This window comes from Lissotriton helveticus (genome assembly GCF_964261635.1).
Source record: "Lissotriton helveticus chromosome 1_1 unlocalized genomic scaffold, aLisHel1.1 SUPER_1_unloc_2, whole genome shotgun sequence".
Lineage (NCBI taxonomy): Eukaryota > Metazoa > Chordata > Amphibia > Caudata > Salamandridae > Lissotriton > Lissotriton helveticus.
Genome location: NW_027611659.1, coordinates 3,325,513 through 3,349,860, shown reverse-complemented (window position 1 = coordinate 3,349,860; position 24,348 = coordinate 3,325,513).

Below are 24,348 nucleotides of genomic sequence, written 5' to 3'. Positions count from 1 at the left end.
CTTGGGGATTGTGTTGGGAGGGGGTGACGGGTATCCCGCCCATATGGAAAGGGGCGACCACTCGGTCCCCCCGAACGTATGGTGGAGTACCCCGATCCCCCCGGGAAACCGTTTTGGGCGGGGAGGCGTGACTTGGCCGGTATGCCCGTAGTGGCGTAGCCGGGGCGCGCATTCTTCCCGCCCAAGAAGGGTTGTCCTAGACACCTGCACCGTTCGAACCGCCCCGTAGGCGTGTTGGGGAAGGTCCACGCCCTCCCGAGGAAGGATAAAAGGAGCATCTTGCCAAGGAAGCATCCTCTTGTTCCTGTGCTTGGAAGCTGCACCTCCTCGTTGCTCGTGAGCCCGAGACGGAACAAGGAGCCAATTTTGACCCACCCACCAGCCCCTGATGACAGCGATTTGTATTGCAATAAAGTCAATTGACATGGATATTATCTCTTCTCAGGTTGTTTCGAAAAAGTTGGGATGATTGTGATATGACAATAAAATGGTTGTTCTTTTTGGAGGTATCACAGCTAAGTGGAAAAACTGTTATGGCATAATTGGTGGTTGATGTTTTAAAAATGCCCAGTATAAATGTTATTCTCTTTAGTTCAAAAACTGTCGTATTTATTTTCTGGTCGGGCGGTAAGGTCATGATCGGTGAGCAGTAATTGGAAGATCCCTAGAGGTGGGGCGCCACCCATTATGGATGGGAGCGCCCGGGGTGAGGCGGCCATTGGCCCCTCACACGGGGAGGCGGTACCCTCTAAGGATGGGGACGCCGAAAGGGAAGGCGGTCATCGGCCCCTCCCTGGGGAGGAGGGGCTACGGGCCCCTCCTGGGAATTTCCCGGGGCCAGGACATCCGCGACGGCGGATGTGGTAAGCAGTGTGGGGTGGGAGGGGGGTCTACGCTACCTTCTAGACACCTCACACGAGTCCTCGGACGACCACCAAGATGGCGCCGAGTAAATATGGGGCCCCTGTTAAGACAAGGGAAATTGGAAGTTGGCACAGAGGTACAGTCCTCTGTGCACCCGCCCCTCACAAGTGAGGGGGGAAGTATGGTATTAGGGATCTGACACCGGTTACGACCTTGCCGTTGGCCCGTAATGCTAGGATGTACAATTTGATTTTGAGAAAATGCATCGTAATGTGTAAATAAAATTGTACATGATATGAAACTGTTAATTTAATGTTTTAATTTTTGTTTCATATTTTAATAAATACGGCCGGTGAGGGTAACTCCCTCACCGCCTTCCAAAAGCTCAAGAACCGTTTCCGTCTTCCCATTCTTGGGGATTGTGTTGGGAGGGGGTGACGGGTATCCCGCCCATATGAGAAATAGAAGATAACTCAGAGTAAGTGAAGAACAGTCAAAGTGAAGGGATGAAGGGAGAGAGGATAATATACAACGATTGAGGGAAATGGAGTGAGGAAGTTAGTAGACAGACACACTAAGAGAAAAACTGAGTGAGGTGGAGTACAATGAGTGAGAAAAGGAAATGAGTAAGGGAGCAAAAAAAGGAAAGAGAGGAGAAGACGATTAAAACAGTGGTACTGAGAGAAAATAATTTGGTGATGAAAGTAAAGAGAAGGACATTGAAAGAAAGGAAATGAGGGATAGTAATGTAACCAGAGTAAAAGAAATGGGATGAAGAACGATGAGAGAGGAGCAGTGAAGTTGTTGTAAAGGAAATGATAGAAGGTAGATAAACACAAGTGAACATAACACAAGGAGAGTGAGGCACTGAGGACATAGAGGTAGTGAACGAAAAATAGAGAGAAGAGGTCAAAAGAAAGGAGCAAACAAAGATAAGCGAGGGAGAGTGGGTGAGTTATAGTGATAGAGTGCGACAATACTGCTCAGTGAGTAAAGAGGAATTACTAAAAGAGCAAAGGAGGAAAAGACAGAAAAGGGAAGTAAAGCAGAGAGACTGAAAGCTGAAAAGTGTTGCAAGGGAGAGAGGGGATGCAGACAGTTGAAATGAGAATGAGGGGTTGTGAAAGAAGTGGAGTAAACGAATGGGTGTGAAACAGAGTGAGAGAAATGCAGTGTGAGTGAGTAAAGAGAGCTGAAAAAGAGAGGAAAAAGGAAAGTGAGTGTCAGAGAATGGGAATACAATTTAATTTACACAATCCAAAGTATAGAATAACTTGCACAACATGTTACATAGTTTATTTTTGCTGTTCTCAGAATATATTGAATTTCACTTAAAACAGTGAGTTCAAATTACTCATCATATGACAGCGGGAAAAAAAACCACAATCTAAAAGATTGTGTTTTTAAAAAAAACCTTAGATACTGATAAATGACAAATGTACACTAATCTTTGATTGACTTACTTTTCCTTGAGGCCAAATAGTATATCATGGAGGTCCTTTTCTCGTTGCAAAGTACTCTGCTGTTCACTAAAAAATCAATTTCATCGACTTTCTAGAAGAAAAGCTCCAAGAACATCTTAAATATTTTCATTATTTTCATATACTCCTTTTTTCAGTCATGACTCTTTACTCATTCCTGTACCTTTCCTTTTGGGCACATAGTGTCAGATGTATGAGTATATTTTCAAATTAATTCTAAGAAACTCTGAAATTACCTTTTTTCCGACGTTCTGAAAGAAAGGCTCTACAACATTTTCACAATATTTAAGTATTTGTAAAACCATCCGTGACTCACTCATGTTCATCATTTTGTATAATACTAATATCACTTACTATGAGATCCACTTACAGTACCTATATGACAAGTCAATTTTTTATGTTACCTGGATCACTTTTACTCAGAATATATTTTTAAACAGCAAAATAACCTTTATTAACTGCTCCCGTCTTCATAGGCCAATTACCTTTACCTAAATTTTGGTTGTAAAAACACTAGATATGAATTTTGTAAGCCAAAAGGCAAACGTTGTTTGAAAGTCAAATGAGTGTCGTTACAGTGGGTCCAACCTTTACAACTTTTTAAATAGCATGTGTAATGCCCTGATGTTGTAGAAGGACCGTCATGAAAAATAATAGCTACAGTTGCAAAGGTTCTTCCTGATATTGATAACTGTGAAGCCACGAAATGTTTAATAGAAGTTGTCAATTTAGTTCCATCAGGTCTACATCATTGGAAGATTAAAATGACATACTGACCATAATTTTGTAGAAATAATGTGGAAAGCATTGTAGACTTACATTGGGTACACACCATATTGTGATCCGCTGCTTTAACTAGATTATTAAAAGGCACTGATTTGCAGTCTGGTAAAGTCAAATATATAAATCTTTCAGTGTCTATTCTAGTAGTACATGATAAAGTACAGTTGTCGCAGTCATGCTGCCATTGATAAGAAAGGCTAAAAAGATTTTTTATATCTACACCTTCATCTTCCAATACATCAAACATATACATTAAAAATTCCTGACAATCCTGCTGAATATTCTGTGAAAATTGATTTTGACCAGAACATATGTCTAGAAGATTTCGAATTTCTGAAACACTTTCTATTTTTGCTCTATCACTGGTACATTTCTCAAACACGGAATTCAACAAACAACAGAATCTTTGATCCAGATTTTCAACAATCTGTTCTTGTAAATTTTGAAGAAAAAAAACAACATTAACCACTACATTAGCATAGCAGTTGACACCAGAACTGTTTTCAAACTGAAATCCAACAACATCTTCAACAGAATCCTTTTTCCTTCTGCTTACAATTACAGTTTCATCTACTTTTTGTCTTTTTGCTACTACCTCACTGCAATTACTCTCATTTCTTCTTTTTCGGCCAACCACACGTTTTTCAATGAGAGGATATTGAGGCAAATGTGGAGCATACTCTCTTCTTAACCTGTTGTATTCTTTAACACAATGTAGATCTGCACAAATCTTTGTTTCATCACACTCAATCAAGTACAATCCTGATAAAGTTCTGACTCGTGATAATGCCACATATGCCATACCCTCTTTAAACACAGAACTTCCAATGTTCACCAAAGCGCTATCTGCACTTAAACCTTGAGATTTACGAATTGTCACCGCATATGCCAAACAAATAGGAAACTGTTTTCGGCGAACATATAAGTCTTTAACAAGCAAAAATCTAGCTGAACAACGACAAATTTGTTCTATTTCATCAATGCCATCAAATTTTATTTTTAAAATTTCAATTCCATCTATATTTTTGTAATTCACAAAACCAACAACATGACCCATTGCTCCATTTACCAGACCTCTTTCAACATTTAAATTCCTTCTCAAAATGATACGACAATTTAAACACACATTCAGAGTCTTTTCAAAACCAGCAGTTTTAGATATAGTCTTCTCTAATGAATCCAATTTTGATTTCGAATTTTCAGACAAAATATTTGTTGCTCCCATATGTTCAATTTTATCTATAGCTTCCAGTTTCACTATCTCTTCATTTTCTAACTTTAACATTTTGTTGTTGAACATGGAACATTCTTTCAGAGTTGGCATCAAACATATGCCAGATTTCTTCTCGTTAATTTTCTTAAAAATATTCTCTGGAAGAATGTTTTCATTTGGGTACAAATTTGAAATTAATCGTCCATGTAAAGCTTCTTTCCCTTGCTGACTTACTTTTCCGATTCTTACATCTTGTAAAATATTTTTATAATCTTCATCCTTTGCCTGCCGCATATTTTGAAGCAGTTCTGCACATTTGAAGTTAAACCATATATTAACGTTTCCAATGCTTCCTAGGCACTTCCTGGTATCTTCATGCGTGAGCATTTTGAACACAGGTTGTCCTTTCACTGGAGTCAACTGCAGTACATCTCCAAAAACAATAATATGTTCTCCTCCAAATAAGACATCATAGTCTGTTCTAAGAATTTCTTGCATTCTCAAATGCACAAAAGCAAGCATTATATTTGACACCATGCTTACTTCATCAATGATAAGAAGTTTCATTTTCTTCAGGACTCTCGAAACTTTGGAACACGCATCTCCAGATAGCTTGTGATATTGCAATTTATTATCATGCTCCACTGGCAGCATCAGTAAACGATGTAAAGTAATCCCTTTAATGTTATGTGCAGCCAGCCCAGTTGGAGCGGTAACAACACAAGATAGCGGTGATTCAGTCCTTTTATGCAGATAAGTTGCAATTGCTTTAATCAGAAAACTTTTTCCAGTTCCCGCTTCTCCACTTACGTACAGTTGTACTGGTTTAAATGATGTACGTGAGCACTCTTTTTTCTCATGAGTGAATCCATGTTCAATCTGATCTGTGACTTCGTCATATATGTGTTTCTGCTCAAGGTTTAGTTGTTTCACCAAATCTTCTAAGTTAATTACATCATCTTGAGCTTGTTCCATAGCTCTTTCCACCTCATCCATGGCAGTGGCAGCTTCATTTTGAATAATTGGTCTTCCAAGTGGATCCTAACTCAATGAAGCAGAACTCTGAGAACTGTCTCTAGCAATCTCTGCAACAATTGTGGCTTCTTGCTCTATTTCTTCATTCAACATTTGCAGATAATTTGGAAAAACAGGACATTCTATAGTATCCTTGGTTGCATTAAAAGAATCTTCGTAACAGAGAAAATCTCCAAGTAGTTCCTCTTCTGTACGCCATGGCTTAAAGAGTTGCAAAAGAGCTAAATAGTAAAATTCCCTTTTCTCTGGATTTTCGCAACTCAATTTTCGATGATTAATCAAATGGCCTTTTTTCTGTCTCACCAGACATCCTTCACACCCAATGATAGCATATATTCCATTGTTAATATCTTCTCTGATGGTTCTCTTATAAATATAGTTTTGCAGAACTTCATACAAACAACTGTTCTCTAGATGACTACTTCTATTTGGATAGTATGTATCCAACATGTTTGTCTTAAAAATATCTGTACTTTCTGGTTCTTTCTCCGCCAAATACTCTATTTCTTGTACAGATTTCAAAACTCGATTTCGTGTTGCAGCAAGACCTAGACTCACCCAAATGATGGTTCTAGATTTGGCATAGAGACTTGCTGATGACAATCGATCAGAACATTCATATGCTCCAATTTCTCGATGCGACAACATCTTCAGACTGTAACTGTATAATTTCTTGCTTAGACTCTTTTCATGTGAAATGTCCTCCCACATTTCCTTCAGTTCTGTCTTTTCTTTTTTGTGTGATGTAAGACGTCACATATCGAGCCACAGCAATAGAGTTGTCAGCAACGAATTGAATATCCATGTTAGCATTCCACATGGACAAAATCACTGGGTTGTAGTCGTTGATGTACTTGGACTCTTCGTTTCTTTTTAAATTGTATGTATTTTTTGGTGATTTGCTCGTCACAGTATGTCGCAGAGAAGACATCAAATTATTTACTCTTCCTTTAGAAATCACTGGTCGTGGAAAGCTGAAACGACATTTTGTGTAGAACTTGTCCTTGTTTCTGAATTTTCGACGACAGTACTTTCCACAACGATTGGATTGAAAGCGTAAAACTTGTTGCCTTAAAGTGTTTTCGTCTGTAGTTTTCTGAACAGCACATGTTGAATACTCTTCAATGAAGCTCATCACTGTCTCATCCGAATCTGTTCCAAATTTGGGTGCATCTTTAACCCACAACAACATATGTATGTGAGGAGCACCTCTCGCTTGATACTCCTTTCTCCAAAAGAAATCCAAAACCTCTCCAAGGGGAGGATTTTTTTTGTTGGTAATAAAACACATCATAGCTTCAAATCTATGATTGAAATATCTGCATACATTCACTGGATCCAAAGAACACAGTTCTCCAGGTGTTTTGAATTCTATATTTTGTATATTTGCATTTGCCTCTCGTAGAAATTGAAGTAAGTCGTTCATGCATACTCGGCACAGCTAAGAGTGAGGAACCATGTAGGAGTTCCTAAGTTTCTTAGCATACATTTCAATTCCCCATGACGACGGTACCAATACTCGTTTGTACCACGCTGACATGCCATGAGATTGATTAAATGAGATTCCAAAATATTATCTTGCAGATTCACTTTCTCCATAAATTCCCTCGCCGAAACATTTTGCAGATGTGCTCCACTTTTCAGTATATGGCTTACTGCATAAGAAAGCCCAGACAAGTCACTTTCATACAGTAAATGAAACAAATAGGGAATGCATTGATGAAACCTTGGATCTTCAGCATATAATCTTACAGTTCGATATTCAGATGCAGGAATTTGAAGTGGTCGATCGTCATATCGTCCACCTCGACCTGTTGGAAATAGCTGTGGAAAACAACGAGCTTCCAAACTTTCTTCCCATACACTAATGGGACTTCCTTTTGCTGCTTTCATTTGAAACAATTCAATTGCATTCCCCATTACTTCTTTGGAATGCAAAGGATGAACAGTATAATGTTCATATATTTCTTCACTTCTAGACACATCAACTTTTTCAATTTGCCGCCTGAACAATCACTGTCTTCATCTGCAGCTGTTTCCTCTGCTGCAACACATACATCTTTGTAATACTCATTGTTTTTGACTAAATACAACGTTGCCTTTTTGACTTTCCTAACATCCACTAAATCTTGCCAGATTTTCTTACTCTTTGTCGGAACCCCATTAACTAGAATAACTAAAGGTTCCTCTTCTACTTTTTCTGTACCAATTGTATCAATATTTTTTTTAAATCAAGAGGCAAATAAACAACTCTTCCCTTCAATCCTCTCTGCAAATCTGTAGGAGGCAATTTCCCTATCTTAGGCTCCATGCGAAGAATTGCCTGAAAAGGATGGACACATTGAATCAAAATAGACTCATATGTATTTAAATCCATCAATTCACGGGGAATGTCTACCAACTCCAGATTATTATGAACACCTCTAGCAGGCATTCTGTTTTGATTTAATTTATCATAACAATATTTGCAAATACGCTGATCAGAACTCAAATCAAAACAATTCTCCACCCACAAATAAGTTGCAAAATCCTTCCACTCATAATTATTCATCTTTTCACTTTTACGTATAAATCAACTAATCTAGTTTGATGTTTATGATGACTTCGTCGACAACACACACAAGTAAAATTCGGCCTTTCATTTGATTTCACCTTAAACCTGGTAATTTCCTGCTCAAACTTTTCTGTACTTGAAATCTGTACATTGTCTTCCACATTACCTTGAATTGCTGTGTCAATTTCTACACTGTCCTCTTTTTCACCAAAATACCAAATCTCAATTTCTTCACAAATCTTCTTCACATCTAATTCAGTTCCATGCAAAAGAGCACTGTTTAATTGTTTAAGCTTAAGTGCTGGACTTTTTGCATAATAAAACATTCTCACTAATTTCCTCATTTTGGTATGATGCACTGCTAACATCCTAAAATGATGAAAAACACACTGACAGACTTTTCTAGAAAGACAAGCCAGTGAATGCCCTTGCAAACCTGTGTTTTCTCTCACTCTGCAAGGATCTAAGTCTTGCAACAACTTCACTTTCTGCTTTAGACTTTTCTTACTATATGTACGTAAGAAATTACAAAACAAATCAATTGATTCCGAGCACACTACAAATACGACTACACTTCCAAGTGTACACTGGACCCTTAGTACGTCTCCCTAAAACTTCATCAGTTAACACCTCTTCTGGTTCTCTAGGCACAAGTTTCTCTTTTTAAATCGGACAGCCGTCTTTCACTTCATATGCTCGACCACTGGTGTCAACTGCATTCACTAAATCATTCTCCTGGAAGTAACTCTCCTCATTAAAAAATAGCTCACAACTTGAACTGTGCATCCATTCTCCTGAAAAAACTTTACAAAAATTAGTCCGATTAATTACTCTTTTCCATCTACTGTTTGATTTGAAAACATCAATTGTCTTGTTAAGTGTCCTAATTCTATTGATTATTAAAATAAATAATTTTTTCTTAACTTCAAAAGCCTGATCAACAATCTTCTCTACACTTTTCTTTTTCTTATAAAAAGCAGCTCTCTGTTTTCCTTTCCTAATGTTTTTAGCAAATTTAAAACCACCCTATTGCGAAACATTTGTTTACGAATGTCTCTAAACTGATTCTGCCTTCTATTCCGATACATATTATTCTCTCCTGCTCCATTACTAACATTTTTTGAGGGCCTCTCCTTCCTTTTCAAACTTACTCTCTCCTCTTTTTCTACATGCTGTCCAACATTTTTTTTGTTCTACATATGTTCCGTAAGAAAGCCTTAGTTATCTTACCAGGAGCTCTTTCCTGTTTTTTGAAGTCTTTGTTGTGGAGGACTGCTGTAATTCCGATGCTGTTTTTGTTTGTAACCGTATTTCATTTTTCCTTCTTCTTTGCCTTGAGGGCATCTTTCCTTACTCTTAAAATCCTGATTTCAATCTGTGTTAAAAAAAAATAGCACATTATAGACCACTATTATCAAATAACAAAGCAATGACAAAAAGCAAACGGTCTATTCAGGGTTACAGATCAAGTGAGGATTCTCCAAGGATGCAGAAGAGGTGAGACCTGTATTGAAGAGTGTAGTGGAAGAGAGGTATGTCCACAGGTACAAAGAAAGTGAGACCTGTGTCTAAGAGTGCAGTAGGAGATAAGCTTCATGAAGTCTAGTCCACTGCACTCTTACACACAGGCTTCACCACCTATGTTCTCCAGGAAAAGCCTCTCTCCCACTACAGTCTTGAACTCAGGCCTCACCTCATCTGTCCCTCTGGACATACCTCACCTCATCTACACAATCTACTTCCTAATCTAAGGTAACACAGGTGACATTATTGTGAAAAGATGAAATATATGTATTTAATCATGCAGACACTATTTATTCCTTCTCAAAAAACTAAAAGTCATTTTTTTTCACCAAAATCGTTGTTTAAATAACATTTTAGACACACAGTGCAGGTCCTATGTACAAGCATTCAGTGTCCATTACTACAGTGGAGAGGACTAACCTCCTCTCACCCTTGGACAAACCTTACCTCATCTCTGTCCTCTGAACAGGCCTCAATGTATTGAGTATAATTGATAGTAAATAGGTGCATATGAGGTGACGCATGTCCAAGGGTGTAAATAAGCTGAGGCCTGTCTAAACATTCCAATTAGTTGAAGTCTTTTCAGGGTTGCAGATGAGGTAAGGATTGTCTAGGGGTGCACAAGAGGTATGGCGTCTATTGAAGAGTGTAGAAGAAGAGAGGTCTGTCCACGGGTGCAAAGAACTTGAGACCTGTGTCTAAGAGTGCAGTGGGGGATAGGCTTCATGAAGCCTAGTCCACTGCACTCTTAGACACAGGTCTCACCATTTACGCTCTCCAAGAAAAGCCTCTCTCCCACTACAGACTTGAACACAAGCCTCACCTCCTCTGTCCCTCTGGACATGCCTCACCTCATCTGTACAATCTACTCCCTAATCTGAGGTAACACAGGTGACATAATTGTGAAAAGGTCAAATTTTTTAATGTAATCATGCACACACTATTTATTCTTTCTCAAAAATGTAAAAGACATTAATTTACCCCAAAAATGTTTCAGTAGTGCAATGAAAAGCTTATACATATGACCTTTTCTCTGTTTTTCAATTTTTATTCTAAAAAAAGATTATGAGGCCTAAGCAGGAGTGCAGATGTGATGAAGCCTGTCCAGGGGAGCACAAAAGGTGAGGCTTGTGTCCAAGAGTGCAGTGGACAGGACTAAACTGGAGTAGTGTGCAAAAAAAGGATGAGCCTCATTTATAAAGCCCTGCATCAGTTTTCCACTGCTGATGCGTCACTTTATGTGACGCATCGGCGGCATAAAACATGCGCCTTGTTGCGCCTTATTTAAAAAGTGATGCATGTACGTAGATGAGTCACTTTTTAAACCTCTGCGTCACATTATACCTCTGTCAGGTGTAATGTACACAGAGGGGTCATTTCTCCGCAGAAAGCCTCGTAATAGTGACGCAGTGAAATCTATGGGATTTCACTGCGTCACTTTTAAGACACTGTTACGTCAAAATCTTGCGCCTGCCTCACAGCAGACATAAGACTGAGGCAAACGCTTTCACATGGGGCTTTCCCCATGTGAAAGGATGCATTGCTGGAGTACAAGCATTCCATTTCAGTACTGAAAAATCACTATTTTACAAAATACATTTCATCTCTCTTGCAAACAATCCTACCAAGCATTACCCAAAAAAATAACACAAACCAACAGCAAAGAAGCTCAGTGTGCTTCCTAATCTGAGGTAACACAGGTGACATGATTGTGAAAAGTTCAAATTTTTTTATGTAATCATGCACACACTATTTATTCTTTCTCAAAAATGTAAAACTCATTGATTTGCCCCAAAAATGTTTTAGTAGTGTAATGAAAAGCTTATACATATGACCTTTTCTCTGTTTTTCAAATGTTATTCTAAAAAAAGATTATGAGGCCTAAGCAGGAGTGCAGATGTGATGAAGACTGTCTAGGGGAGCACAAAAGGTGAGGCTTGTGTCCAAGAGTGCAGTGGACAGGACTAAACTGGAGTAGTGTGCAAAAAAATAAATGAGCCTCATTTATAAAGCCCTGCGTCAGTTTTGCGCTACTGATGCGTCACTTTTTGTGACACATCGGCGGCATAAAACATGTGCCTTGTTGCGCCATATTTAAAAAGTGACGCATGTAGGTAGATGCGTCACTTTTTAAACCTCTGCGCCACATTATACCTCATTCAGGTGTAATGTACACAGAGGGGTCATTTCTCCGCAAAAAGCCTCGTGATAGTGACACAGTGAAATCTATGAGATTTCACTGCGTCACTTTTAGGACACTTTTACGTCCAAATCTTGCGCCTGCCTTACAGCAGATATAAGACTGAGGCAAACACTTTCACATGCAGCTTTCCCCATGTGAAAGGATGCATTGCTGGAGTACAATCATTCCATTTCAGTACTGAAAAGCCACTATTTTACAAAATACATTTCCTATCTCTTGCAAACATTCCTACCAAGCATTACCCAAAAAATGAAACAAACCAACAGCAAAGAAACTCAGTCTGCTTCCCAATCTGAGGTAAAACAGGTAACATTTTTGTAAAAGATACAAATATTTTTATATAATTATGCACACACTATTTATTCCTTCTTAAAAATGTTAAAGCCATGGATTTGCACTAAAATCGTTTTTCAATTACCATTTTAGGAACAGAACACAGGTCCTATGTACAAGCATTCATTTTCACTACTGAAAGCCATTAATTTGCCCTAAAATCGTTTTTTATTTAATATTTTATGAACAGAGCACAGATCCTATTTACAAGCATTCATTTTCACTACTAAAACCCATTGTTTTGCACTAAAATCATTTTTCAATTAACATTTTAGAAACACTGCACAGATCATATATACAAGCATTCATTTTCACTACTGAAACCCATTGATTTGCACTAAAATCGTTTTTCAATTACCATTTTAGGAACACAAAACAGGTCCTATGTACAAGCATTCATTTTCACTATTGAAACTCATTCATTTACCCTAAAATTGATTTTTAAAATAACATTTTAGATACAGAGTGCAAGTCCTATGTACAACCATTCAACTTCACTACTGAAACATCACTATTTCACAAAATACAAATCCTCTATTTTACAAATATTGAAACCATGCATTTTCAAAAAGCATCACACAAATCAACAGCAAAGAAAATCAATGTGCTTCTTAATCTTAACTCTCTATCTAAATGAATCATAACTCACCTTTACAAATGCTTTAGGAGATTCAGAACAGTGTCAGATACACACACACCAATATTTCTTTAGCAGAGCAAAAGGTATGTTCTCCAGGCACTGCAACCATTAATGGCACAGAAAACCTCTAATTCTACACACATATTCCTCATGGTAACCAATCAAAACTCTTCCCTCTCTATTTTCAAATCAACACCCTTCCCCCCCTCAGCCCTTTCTACCTGTTACCATAGCAACTCCCTCCTCACTGAGCTCCCAGGGTTAAAAGTTTATTCTACAATGTTGCAAATCAAACCAGCAAGCATGTTTGACCTCTCAATACACCAGCTTATCCACTGCGGACAAAAAATGTTTTTAATTTTTTTTCGATTTTCGCGAGGGGAGCGCCCGGTACGCGCACCAGGGAGCGTACCGTGGAGCGTACCATGGGGAAAACCTAGTGAAACAGTAAAATAATAATTTAAAGTGCTTAGAGGTAGGGTAGCTCTGAATAGAGTTGTTGTGTTGTGTGGGTGATTTAAGTACCAACATGTAGGTACCAATGCAGAGTCTTAAATTCAATGTACACCTTTTTTATGTAGATATCTAGCATGTTGTTATAGAAGTTATTGTGGTATATGGAATCCATACCATAGTCTGTCAGGAAAGCAGAAACAGATCCTTTAAGTACTCCCTGAGAAGACCTAGGGGATCATGGGTAGTCTTCTCTGCTCCCTTATGATGTTTTAAAATTGCACAGTATACTGTAAGTTTCACTTTATACTATAATATGAACATAATTATTTTGATAGTACTTCATGAATTAGATATAAAAATGAATAATGTCTCAAACAATTTTTAATTATTAAATAAACATTTATTGGTTAGATTTTTCATAGTTCAATAAAACTTCCAGCATTACATCATCTGGAATCTCCTCAAACATGCATATTTCTATATCTTGTAAACATTTAATAAATTGTTGATCCAAAGACTGATCCATAAAATCTTCATCCAAAAAATCTTCATTTAGAATCTCGTCAGATGTAATCTCGAAGGAAACATTGATATTTTCTTGTTCCCTTCCATTTTTTTTCTGTAAATTGTATAAAAAAATAACTATATCAGTAGAGTTAGGGCACTGTTGGGTTTAAGTTCAGACAGGTAGTTCTGATTTTTTAACAGTGAAGTTAACTTTGGGTAGTGTATGGTAACAGGCAGGAAGTAGAAATATAAAAAAGTACCTGTGAAGAAGTGTAAGTAAATTCATAATTATAGCAGAGAAGCCTAAGTCAATCAATAAATATAACAGAGGAGCCTATCTCTATCGATAACTATAGCAGAGGGACAGTAAATAATTATCAGAAAACGTTTTTACAAATTAACTTAAAGTGCCCCTTACAAATTATCAACTTACTTTACAGAGAGGTGAAGAAGAAAACATGTGAAAATCCTTTCAAGATGTACCTCAGGTAGTTGTAGTCAAAATGGCCGTGTTTCCCTCTCATTTTTCATTTATATTCATGTACATAACCAATCAAATGTCAGGAAAAAAAAGTAGAAAATGAAAGTAACATTTTAATTGGTTGTAAATTCTAACACTTCAGATGTGTTTTTGTCATGTAATTTACCTCAGGATATTTAGACAGTGCTACAGCTCAAATGGCTCAATGGAATTCCACCAAATTTGGGAAAATGGTAGGGACTGGTGTGTAGTATGGCCTATTCTATATTTGGTGAAAGTGTCTCCAGTGGTTTTTATGTAAATTAACTTTTATTATTTTTTTTGGGCGCTTCCCTGTGCTCGCCCCGGTACGAGTACCGGCAGCGCTACGGGAGTCCTCCATTTTGTGTTTCGGTAGATTTGAGTCAGAAAATGGCGGACAAACAACGTTGGGAATGGGTATAAGGGGGCACGGTAGGCACTCCCTGACCCTCTAGGTTTTCTGAGGGGGTCTTAGGAAGCCCATATAGGCCCAAAAAAAATAATTTTTTAATTTTCGCGGGGGGAGCGCCCGGTACATGCACCGGGAAGCGTACCGGGGAGCGTACTTTGGTGAAAAATAGTGAAAAAAGTTAGAAAAAGATAATCATTTGGAGTGATCAGAGATAGGGTAGCTCTGAAAAGAGCTTTTGGGTTCTGTGGCTGATTTAGGTACCTACAAGTAGGTACCAATGCACAGTCTTAAATTCAGGAGGAATATTCTATTCCCCTCATCTGAGAAGTGCACACCATCTCCTCTGTAGATATCTTGTATGTTGTAACGCAAGTTGTTGTTGTATATTGAACCCATTCCATAGTCTCTCATGTAAGCAGAAACAGATTTATTCACATATTTCCGTGCTTTGTCAAATTGTGGACAAAATTGGTTGGACCAGTTCCATTTCTGTCTTTGGCATATATTGGAATATACCATGGCAGTTTGAGGAAAAAGTGCCATCAATTGTTCAAAGGTGTCCTTTAAAAGCATTTCCAGACCTACCCCAGTCAAAGTGCCTAAGTCATTTCCACCACAGTGCAGAATTATGAGGTTAGGGTGTGGCAAATGCAAAAAGGTTTTCACCAATGGTATCAATTGGTGACATCTCAATCCTCTCTGGCCAATCCATTTAATGTTCACATTTGGTAAATCAAGGTTGTGAAAATTTCTGGTAGCTGCATACCTTTGAGCCCAGTGGATATAGCTATGTCCAATAATCCAGACAGAATACATGGTAGAGGAGGTTCTGGTGCAGTCAGATGAAGTGTAGGAATAAAATGGCAGTTGGAACAGTAGGAGGTTGCAAAAAAAAAACCTGTGGAGTTTCAGTGCTCTTGAATCACAAGCAATGATTGGTAGATTGAGATAGTTGAAAACTGAAAGTTAGGGTGCATGGTTGTGTTCTGTGTAAGAAGTCATTTGAATGGTTAAAAAAAAGTAATTTAAAGAAACATTGCACCAGATAAGCTGGTGTATTCGCAGGTAAAACATCCTTGCTGAGGTGATTTGCAACATTGTAGAATAAACTTTTAAACCTGAGAGCTAAGTGAGGAGGGAGTTGCTATGGTAACGGGTAGAAGGGGCTGAGGGGGGGAAGGGTGTTGGCTTGAAAATACAGAGGGAAGAGTTTTGATTGGTTACCATGAGCAATATGTGTGTAGAAACAGAGGTTTTCTGTGCCATTAATGGTTGCAGTGCCTGGAGAACATACCTTTTGCTCTGCTAAAGAAATATTGGTGTGTGTATCTGACACTGTTGTGAATCTCCTAGAGCATTTGTAAAGGTGAGTTATGATTCATTTAATATACATAGAGACTTGTATACTGTATGGAGAAGATTTGGAAGCAAATTGTGGTTTTTTAATCTTGCTTTGTGTCAAGCTTTTTGATAATGCTTGGTAAAAAGTTTTTACTGCATAGAGGAATTGTATTTTGTAAAATTGTGAAGTTTTAGTAGTGACATGGAATGCTTGTACATAGGACCTGTGCTGTGTTTCTTAAATGTGATGTCAAAAACGATTTTGGGAAAAATGAATGGCTTTTACATTTTTTAAAAGGAATAAAGAATGTGTGCATGTTTAAAGAAATAAATTTGACTCTTTACAATGATGTTACCTGTGTTAACTCAGTGTAGGAAGCATATTGAGTTTGTTTGCATAGAGGAATTGTATTTTGCAAAATAGTGAGGTTTCAGTAATGACATGGAATGCTTGTACATAGGACCTGTGCTGTGTTTCCTAAATGTGATGTCAAAAACGATTTTGGGGAAAATTAATGGCTTTTACATTTTTGAGTATAATGTGGCGCAGAGGTTTAAAAAGTGACGCATCTACCTACATGCGTCACTTTTTAAATATGGCGCAAAAAGGTACATGTTTTATGCCGCCGATGCGTCACAAAAAGTGATGCATCAGCAGTGCAAAACTGACGCAGGGCCTCATAAATTAGTTTCTTTTTTTTTGCACACTACTCCAGTTTAGTCCTGTCCACTGCACTCTTGGACACAAGCCTCACCTTTTGTTCTCCCCTGGACAGTCTTCATCTCATCTGCACTCCTGCTTAGGTGTCAGAATCCTATCACATGGGGAAAGCTCCATGTGAAAGCGTTTGCCTCAGTCTTATCCCTGCTGTGAGGCAGATGCTTGTACATAGGACCTGTGCTGTGTTTCCTAAATGTGATGTCAAAAACGATTTTGGGGAAAATGAATGGCTTTTACATTTTTGAGTATAATGTGGCGCAGAGGTTTAAAAAGTGATGCATCTACCTACATGCGTCACTTTTTAAATATGGCGCAAAAAGGTACATGTTTGGGCTTTCCTGGGGAGCGTAGGTGGTGAGGCTTGTGTCTAAGAGTGCAGTGGACTAGGCTTTATGAAGCCTATCCCCGACTGCACTCTTAGACACAGGCGTCAATTTGACTCTTTACAATGATGTTACCTGTGTTAACTCAGTGTAGGAAGCATATTGAGTTTGTTTGCATAGAGGAATTGTATTTTGTAAAATAGTGAGGTTTCAGTAATGACATGGAATGCTTGTACATAGGACCTGTGCTGTGTTTCCCTAAATGTGATGTCAAAAACGATTTTGGGGAAAATTAATGACTTTTACATTTTTGAGTATAATGTGGCTCAGAGGTTTAAAAAATGACGCATCTATCACATGCGTCACTTTTTAAATATGGCGCAAAAAGGTACATGTTTTATGCCGCCGATGCGTCACAAAAAGTGACGCATCAGCAGTGCAAAACTGACAAAGGGCCTCATAAATGAGGTTTTTTTTTGCACACTACTCCAGTTTAGTCCTGTCAACTGCACTCTTGGACACAAGCCTCACCTTTTGTGCTCCCCTGGACAGTCTTCATCTCATCTGCACTCCTGCTTAGGTGACAGAATCCTATCACATGGGGAAAGCTCCATGTGAAAGTGTTTGCCTCAGTCTTATCCTTGCTGTGAGGCAGGTGCAAGATTTTGATGTAACAGTGTCCTAAAAGTTACGCAGTGAAATCTCATAGATTTCACTGCGTCATTACTACGAGGCTTTTTGCGGAGAAATGACCCCTCTGTGTACATTACACTTGACAGAGGTATAATGTGGTGCAAAATGTTTAAAAAATGACGCATCTACCTACATGCGTCATTTTTTAAATATGGCGCAACAAGGCACATGTTTTATGCCGCCAATGCGTCACAAAAAGTGACGCATCAGTAGCGCAAAACTGACGCAGGGCTTTATAAATGAGGCTTATTTTTTTCTTGCACACTACTCCAGATTAGTCCTGTCCACTGCACTCTTGGACACAAGCCTCACGTTTTGTGCTTCACTGGACAGGCTTCATCACATGAGTATTCGTGCTTAGGCCTTATAATTTTTTTTTAGAATAACATTTGAAAACAATGAAAAGGTCGTATGTATAAGCTTTTCATTACACTACTAAAATATTTTTGCTGCAAATTAATGAGTTTTACATTTTTGAGAAAGTTTAAATAGTAGGACCTGCACCGTGTTTCTAAAATGTTATTGAAAATCGATTTTGGGACTAATCAATGAATTCTACATTTTTGATAAAGAATAAATAGTGTGTGCATGATTACATAAAATAATTTGACCTTTTCACAGTTATGTCACCTGTGTTACCTGAGATTAGGAAGTAGATTGTGCAGATGAGGTGAGACATGTGCAGAGGGACAGAGGAGGTGAGGTTTATGATCAAGACTGTAATGGGAGAGAGGCCTTTCCCGGGAAGCATAGGTGGTGAAACCTGTGTATAAGAGTGCAGTGGACTAGACTTCAGGAAGTCTATCCCGTACTGGACTCTTAGACACAGGTCTCATCTTCTTTGTACCTGTGGACAGAGCTGTCTTCCACTAAAACTCACCTTTTGTGCACCCCTGGAGAATCCTCACCTGATCTGTAACCCTGCATAGATTGTTTGCTTTTTGTCATTGCTTTGTTGTTTGGTAATACTGGTCTATAATGTGCTATTTTTTTTAACACAGATTGAAACCAAGATTTGAAGAGTAAGCAAAGATGCCCTCAAGGGAAAGGAGAAGAAAACAACATAACCGCTAAAAAACAAAAACAGCAACGGAATTACAGCACTCTTCCACAACAAATACTTCAAAAAACAGGAACCAAGCTCCTGGTAAGAGAACTAAGTCTTTTATACGGAACATATGTACTTCAAAAAATATTGTTGGACAGCATGCAGAAAAAGAGAATGAGAGAGTAAATTTGAAAAGGAAGGAGAGAACCTCAAAGAATCCTACAACTGGAGGAGGAGAGAATAATATGTATAGGAATAGAAGGCAGAATCAGTTTAGAGACATTCGTAAACGAATGTTTCGCAATAGGGTGGTTTTAAATTTGTTAAAAAACATTAGGAAAGGTAAATAGAGAGCTGCTTTTTATAAGTAAAAGAAAAGTGTACAGAAGATTGTTGATCAGGCTTTTGAAGTTAAGAAAAAATCATTTATTTTAATAATCAATAGAATTAGGACACTTAACAAGACAATTGATGTTTTCAAATCAAACAGTAGTTGGAAAAGAGTAATTAATCGGACTAATTTTTGTAAAGTTTTTTCTGGAGAATGGATGCACAGTTCAAGTTGTGAGCCATTTTTTAATGAGGAGAGTTACTTCCAGGAGAATGATTTAGTGAATGCAGTTGACACCAGTGGTCGAGCGTATGAAGTGAAAGACGGTTGTCCGATTGAAAAAGAGAAACTTGTGCCTAGAGAACCAGAAGAGGTGTTAACTGATGAAGTTTTAGGGAGACGTACTAAGGGTCCAGTGTACACTTGGAAGTGTAGTTGTATTTGTAGTGTGCGACAGGAATCAATTGATTTGTTTTGTAATTTCTTACGTACATATAGTAAGAAAAGTCTAAAGCAGAAAGTGAAGTTATTGCAAGACTTAGATCCTTGCAGAGTGAGAGAAAACACAGGTTTGCAAGGCCATTCACTGGCTTGTCTTTCTAGAAAATTCTGTCTGAGTGTTTTTCATCATTTTAGGATGTTAGCAGTGCATCATACCAAAATGAGGAAATTAGTGAGAATGTTGTATTATGCAAAAGGTCCAGCACTTAAGCTTAAACAATTAAACAGTGCTCTTTTGCATGGAACTGAATTAGATGTGAAGAAGATTTGTGAAGAAATTGAGATTTGTTATTTTGGTGAAAAAGAGGATAGTGTAGAAATTGACACAGCAATTCAAGGTAATGTGGAAGACAATGTACATATTTCAAGTACAGAAAAGTTTGAGCAGGAAATTACCAGGTTTAAGGTGAAATCAAGTGAAAGGCCGAATGTTACTTGTGTGTGTTGTCGACGAAGTCATTATAAGCTTCAAACTAGATTAGTTGATTTATAAGTAAAAAGTGAAAAGATGAATAATTATGAGTGGAAGGATTTTGCAACTTATTTGTGGGTGGAGAATTGTTTTGATTTGAGTTCTGATCAGCGTATTTGTAAATATTTTTATGATAAATTAAATCAAAACAGAATGCCTGCTAGAGCTGTTCATAATAATCTGGAGTTGGTAGACATTCCCCGTGAATTGATGGATTTAAATACATATGAGTCTATTTTGATTCAATGTGTCCACCCTTTTCAGGCAATTGTTCGCATGGAGCCTAAGATAGGGAAATTGCCTCCTACAGATTTGCAGAGAGGATTAAAGGGAAGAGTTGTTTATTTGCCTCTTGATTTAAAAAAAAATATTGATACAATTGGTATGGAAAAAGTAGAAGAGGAACCTTTAGTTATTCTAGTTAATGGGGTTCCGGCAAAGAGTAAGAAAATCTGGCAAGATTTAGTGGATGTTAGGAAAGTCAAAAAGGCAACGTTGTATTTAGTCAAAAACAATGAGTATTACAAAGATGTATGTGTTGCAGCAGAGGAACCAGCTGCAGATGAAGACAGTGATTGTTCAGGCAGCCAAATTGAAAAAGTTGATGTGTCTAGAAGTGAAGAAATATATGAACATTATACTGTTCATCCTTTGCATTCCAAAGAAGTAATGGGGAATGCAATTGAATTGTTTCAAATGAAAGCAGCAAAAGGAAGTCCCATTAGTGTATGGGAAGAAAGTTTGGAAGCTCGTTGTTTTCCACAGCTATTTCCAACAGGTCGAGGTGGACGATATGACGATCGTCCACTTCAAATTCCTGCATCTGAATATCGAACTGTAAGATTATATGCTGAAGATCCAAGGTTTCGTCAATGCATTCCCTATTTGTTTCATCTACTATATGAAAGTGACTTGTCTGGGCTTTCTTATGCAGTAAACCATATACTGAAAAGTGGAGCACATCTGCAAAATGTTTCGGCAAGGGACTTTATGGAGAAAGTGAATCTGCAAGATAATATTTTGGAATCTCATCTAATCAATCTCATGGCATGTCAGCGTGGTACAAATGAGTATTGGTACCGTCGTCATGGGGAATTGAAATGTATGCTAAGAAACTTAGGAACTCCTACATGGTTCCTCACTCTTAGCTGTGCCGAGTATGCATGGGACGACTTACTTCAATTTCTACGAGAGGCAAATGCAAATATACAAAATATAGAATTCAAAACACCTGGAGAACTGTGTTCTTTGGATCCAGTGAATGTATGCAGATATTTCAATCATAGATTTGAAGCTATGATGTCTTTTATTACCAAAAAATCCTCCCCTTGGAGAGGTTTTGGATTTCTTTTGGAGAAAGGAGTATCAAGCGAGAGGTGCTCCTCACATACATATGTTGTTGTGGATTAAAGATGCACCCAAATTTGGAACAGATTCGGATGAAACAGTGATGAGTTTCATTGAAGAGTATTCAACATGTGCTGTTCTGAAAACTACAGAGGAAAACAGTTTAAGGCAACAAGTTTTACGCTTTCAATCCCATCGTTGTGGAAAGTACTGTCAGCGAAAATTCAGAAACAAGGACAAGTTCTACACAAAATGTCGTTTCGGCTTTCCACGACCAGTGATTTCTAAAGGAAGAGTAAATAATTTGATGTGTTCTCTGCGACATACTGTGACGAGGAAATCACCAAAAAATACATACAATTTAAAAAGAAACGAAGAGTCCAAGTACATCAACGACTACAACCCAGTGATTTTGTCCATGTGGAATGCTAACATGGATATTCAGTTCGTTGCTGACAACTCTATTGCTGTGGCTCGATATGTGACGTCTTACATCACAAAAAAAGAAAAGACAGAACTGAAGGAAATGTGGGAGGACATTTCACATGAAAAGAGTCTAAGCAAGAAATTATACAGTTACAGTCTGAAGATGTTGTCGCATCGAGAAATTGGAGCATATGAATGTTCTGATCGATTGTCGTCAGCAAGTCTCTATGCCAAATCTAGAACCATCATTTGGGTGAGTCTAGGTCTTGCTGCAACACGAAATCGAGTTTTGAAATCTGTTCAAGAGATAGAATATTTGGCGGAGAAAGAACCAGAAAGTACAGATATTTTGAAGACAAATATGTTGGATACATACAATCCAAATAGAAGTCCTCATCTTGAGAACGCTTGTCTCTATGAAGTTCTGCAAAGATATATTTATAAGAGGAACATCAGAGAAGATATCAATAATGGAATATATGCTGTCATTGGATGTGAAGGATGTCTAGTGAAACAGAAAAAAGGTCATTTGATTAATCATCGAAAATTGAGTTGTGATAATCCAGATAAAAGAGAATTTTATTATTTGGCTCTTTTGCAACTCTTTAAACCATGGCGTGAAGAAGAGGAACTACTTGGAGATTTTTTCTGTTATGAAGACTCTTTTAATGCAATGAAGGATACCATAGAATGTTATGTTATGTTATGTTATTTGGGTTCTTCTATAGCGCAACGGCTACTCCAGTAGGAGTGTCCCGGCGCTTTATCGAAGAGGTCCTTTAGGAAGAGGAAACATAACTGCAGAATAAGAGGAACAGCGAAGTTAACTGGTAAACAGCCAGGTTTTTAATGCCTTTCTGAAAGACATTAGACTAGGGGCCTGTCTGAGAGAAATTGGAAGCTCATTCCAGGCGCGCGGGGCCAGGTAATGAAAAGAGCGCCCCCCTTGTCTGGTTCGCTTGATGGATGGAACAACCATTTTAGACAAGGAGGCAGATCGCAAGGTTCTGCTCGGTTTATAAAAAGCAAGGCGCTTCCTAATGTACCTAGGGCCTGAGTCATGAAGGGCCTTGTAGGTCAGCGTCAGGCTTTTAAAGAGAGCCCTCTTGGCTATAGGAAGCCATTGCAGTTCCTTCAGCAAGTCAGACGCACTAGCTCGTCTAGGAAGTCCATAAATAGCCCTGGCAGCTGAATTTTGGACTACCTGAAGTCTCCTCACGAGATATTTAGGGAGTCCTAGATAGAGGGCATTTGCATAGTCCAGGCGCGACCCGACAAGTGCTTGGACAGTGACCCTTCGGTGGTTCATAGAAATCAAGGGGAGGAATTTCCTGAGCATCCGCAGGATCCCGAAACATTTCCCCGAAAGACAGGATATTTGAGGCCCAAAGGTTAACTCATTGTCAACGATGATACCTAGATTTTTGGCCCTGGTACTTGCATTAACCGGAGGAAACAGGTCTTGTGGCCACCAACTTTTCCAGTTTGGTTCAGAGACACATCCAAAAAAAAGCAGCTCCGATTTATCGAAGTTGCATTTTAAGCCGTGTCTTTTGAACCAATCAAAGACTGCTTCTAGGCAGCCTCTAATGCGGATCCCATCGAACACCTCATTCTTGTCGTAAGTGAACAAGAGCTGGGTGTCGTCAGCATAAGACACGATCTGAGCGCCAAACGACTCCGCAACCTCTGCAAGGGGGGCCAGAAAGATGTTAAAGAGCAGGGGGCTAAGAATAGATCCCTGAGGGACTCCCACTTCCAGAGTTGCCATAGCTGCGGAGTGAGGTGGCGCCCAGATCGTTTGTCGACGGCTAGCTAGAAATGATTTGAGCCAGTTCCACACCGTCCCCCGGAGACCACAATCCCAGAGTCGAGTTAGGAGGGTATCATGGGGAACGGTGTCGAACGCCGCCGACAGGTCCAACATGACCAACATGGCCTTTCCTCCAGTATCCAAGATCTCTCTGATGGCAGTGGTGACTTCAAGTAGTGCGGTCTCTGTGCTATAATTCGCACGAAACCCAGATTGAGTGGTGTGCAACAGATTGTTATTCTCGATGAAGTCAGAGATAGATCTGTGCACATGTCTTTCCGCCACCTTTGCCAGAGTGGGGAGGAGAGAAATAGGCCTGTAGTTGGCATGTATGATGGGATCCAAAGCTGGGTTTTTTATGAGTGGAAGGATGAGAGCACTCTTCCAGGCCTGGGGGACTACGCCAGAAGACAATGAAGAATTGAGAATGGAATTTATGGGGCCATTTAGCATAGGGGCTATTTTGTTAAGGCAAGAGACCGGGCAAGGATCTATGTCCTGTTTTTCCAAATTATCTGCAAATGTTGAATGAAGAAATAGAGCAAGAAGCAACAATTGCTGCAGAGATTGCGAGAGACAGTTCTCAAGGCAGTCAGAGTTCTGCTTCATTGAGTCAGGATCCACTAGGAGGACCAATTATCCAAAATGAAGCTGCCACTGCCATGGATGAGGTGGAAAGAGCTATGGAGCAAGCTCAAGAGGATGTAATAAATTTAAAAGATTTGGTGAAAAAATTAAACCTTGAGCAGAAACAGATATAAGACGAAGTCACAGAACAGGTTGAACATGGATTGAGTCATGAGAAGAAAGAGTGCTCATGTACAT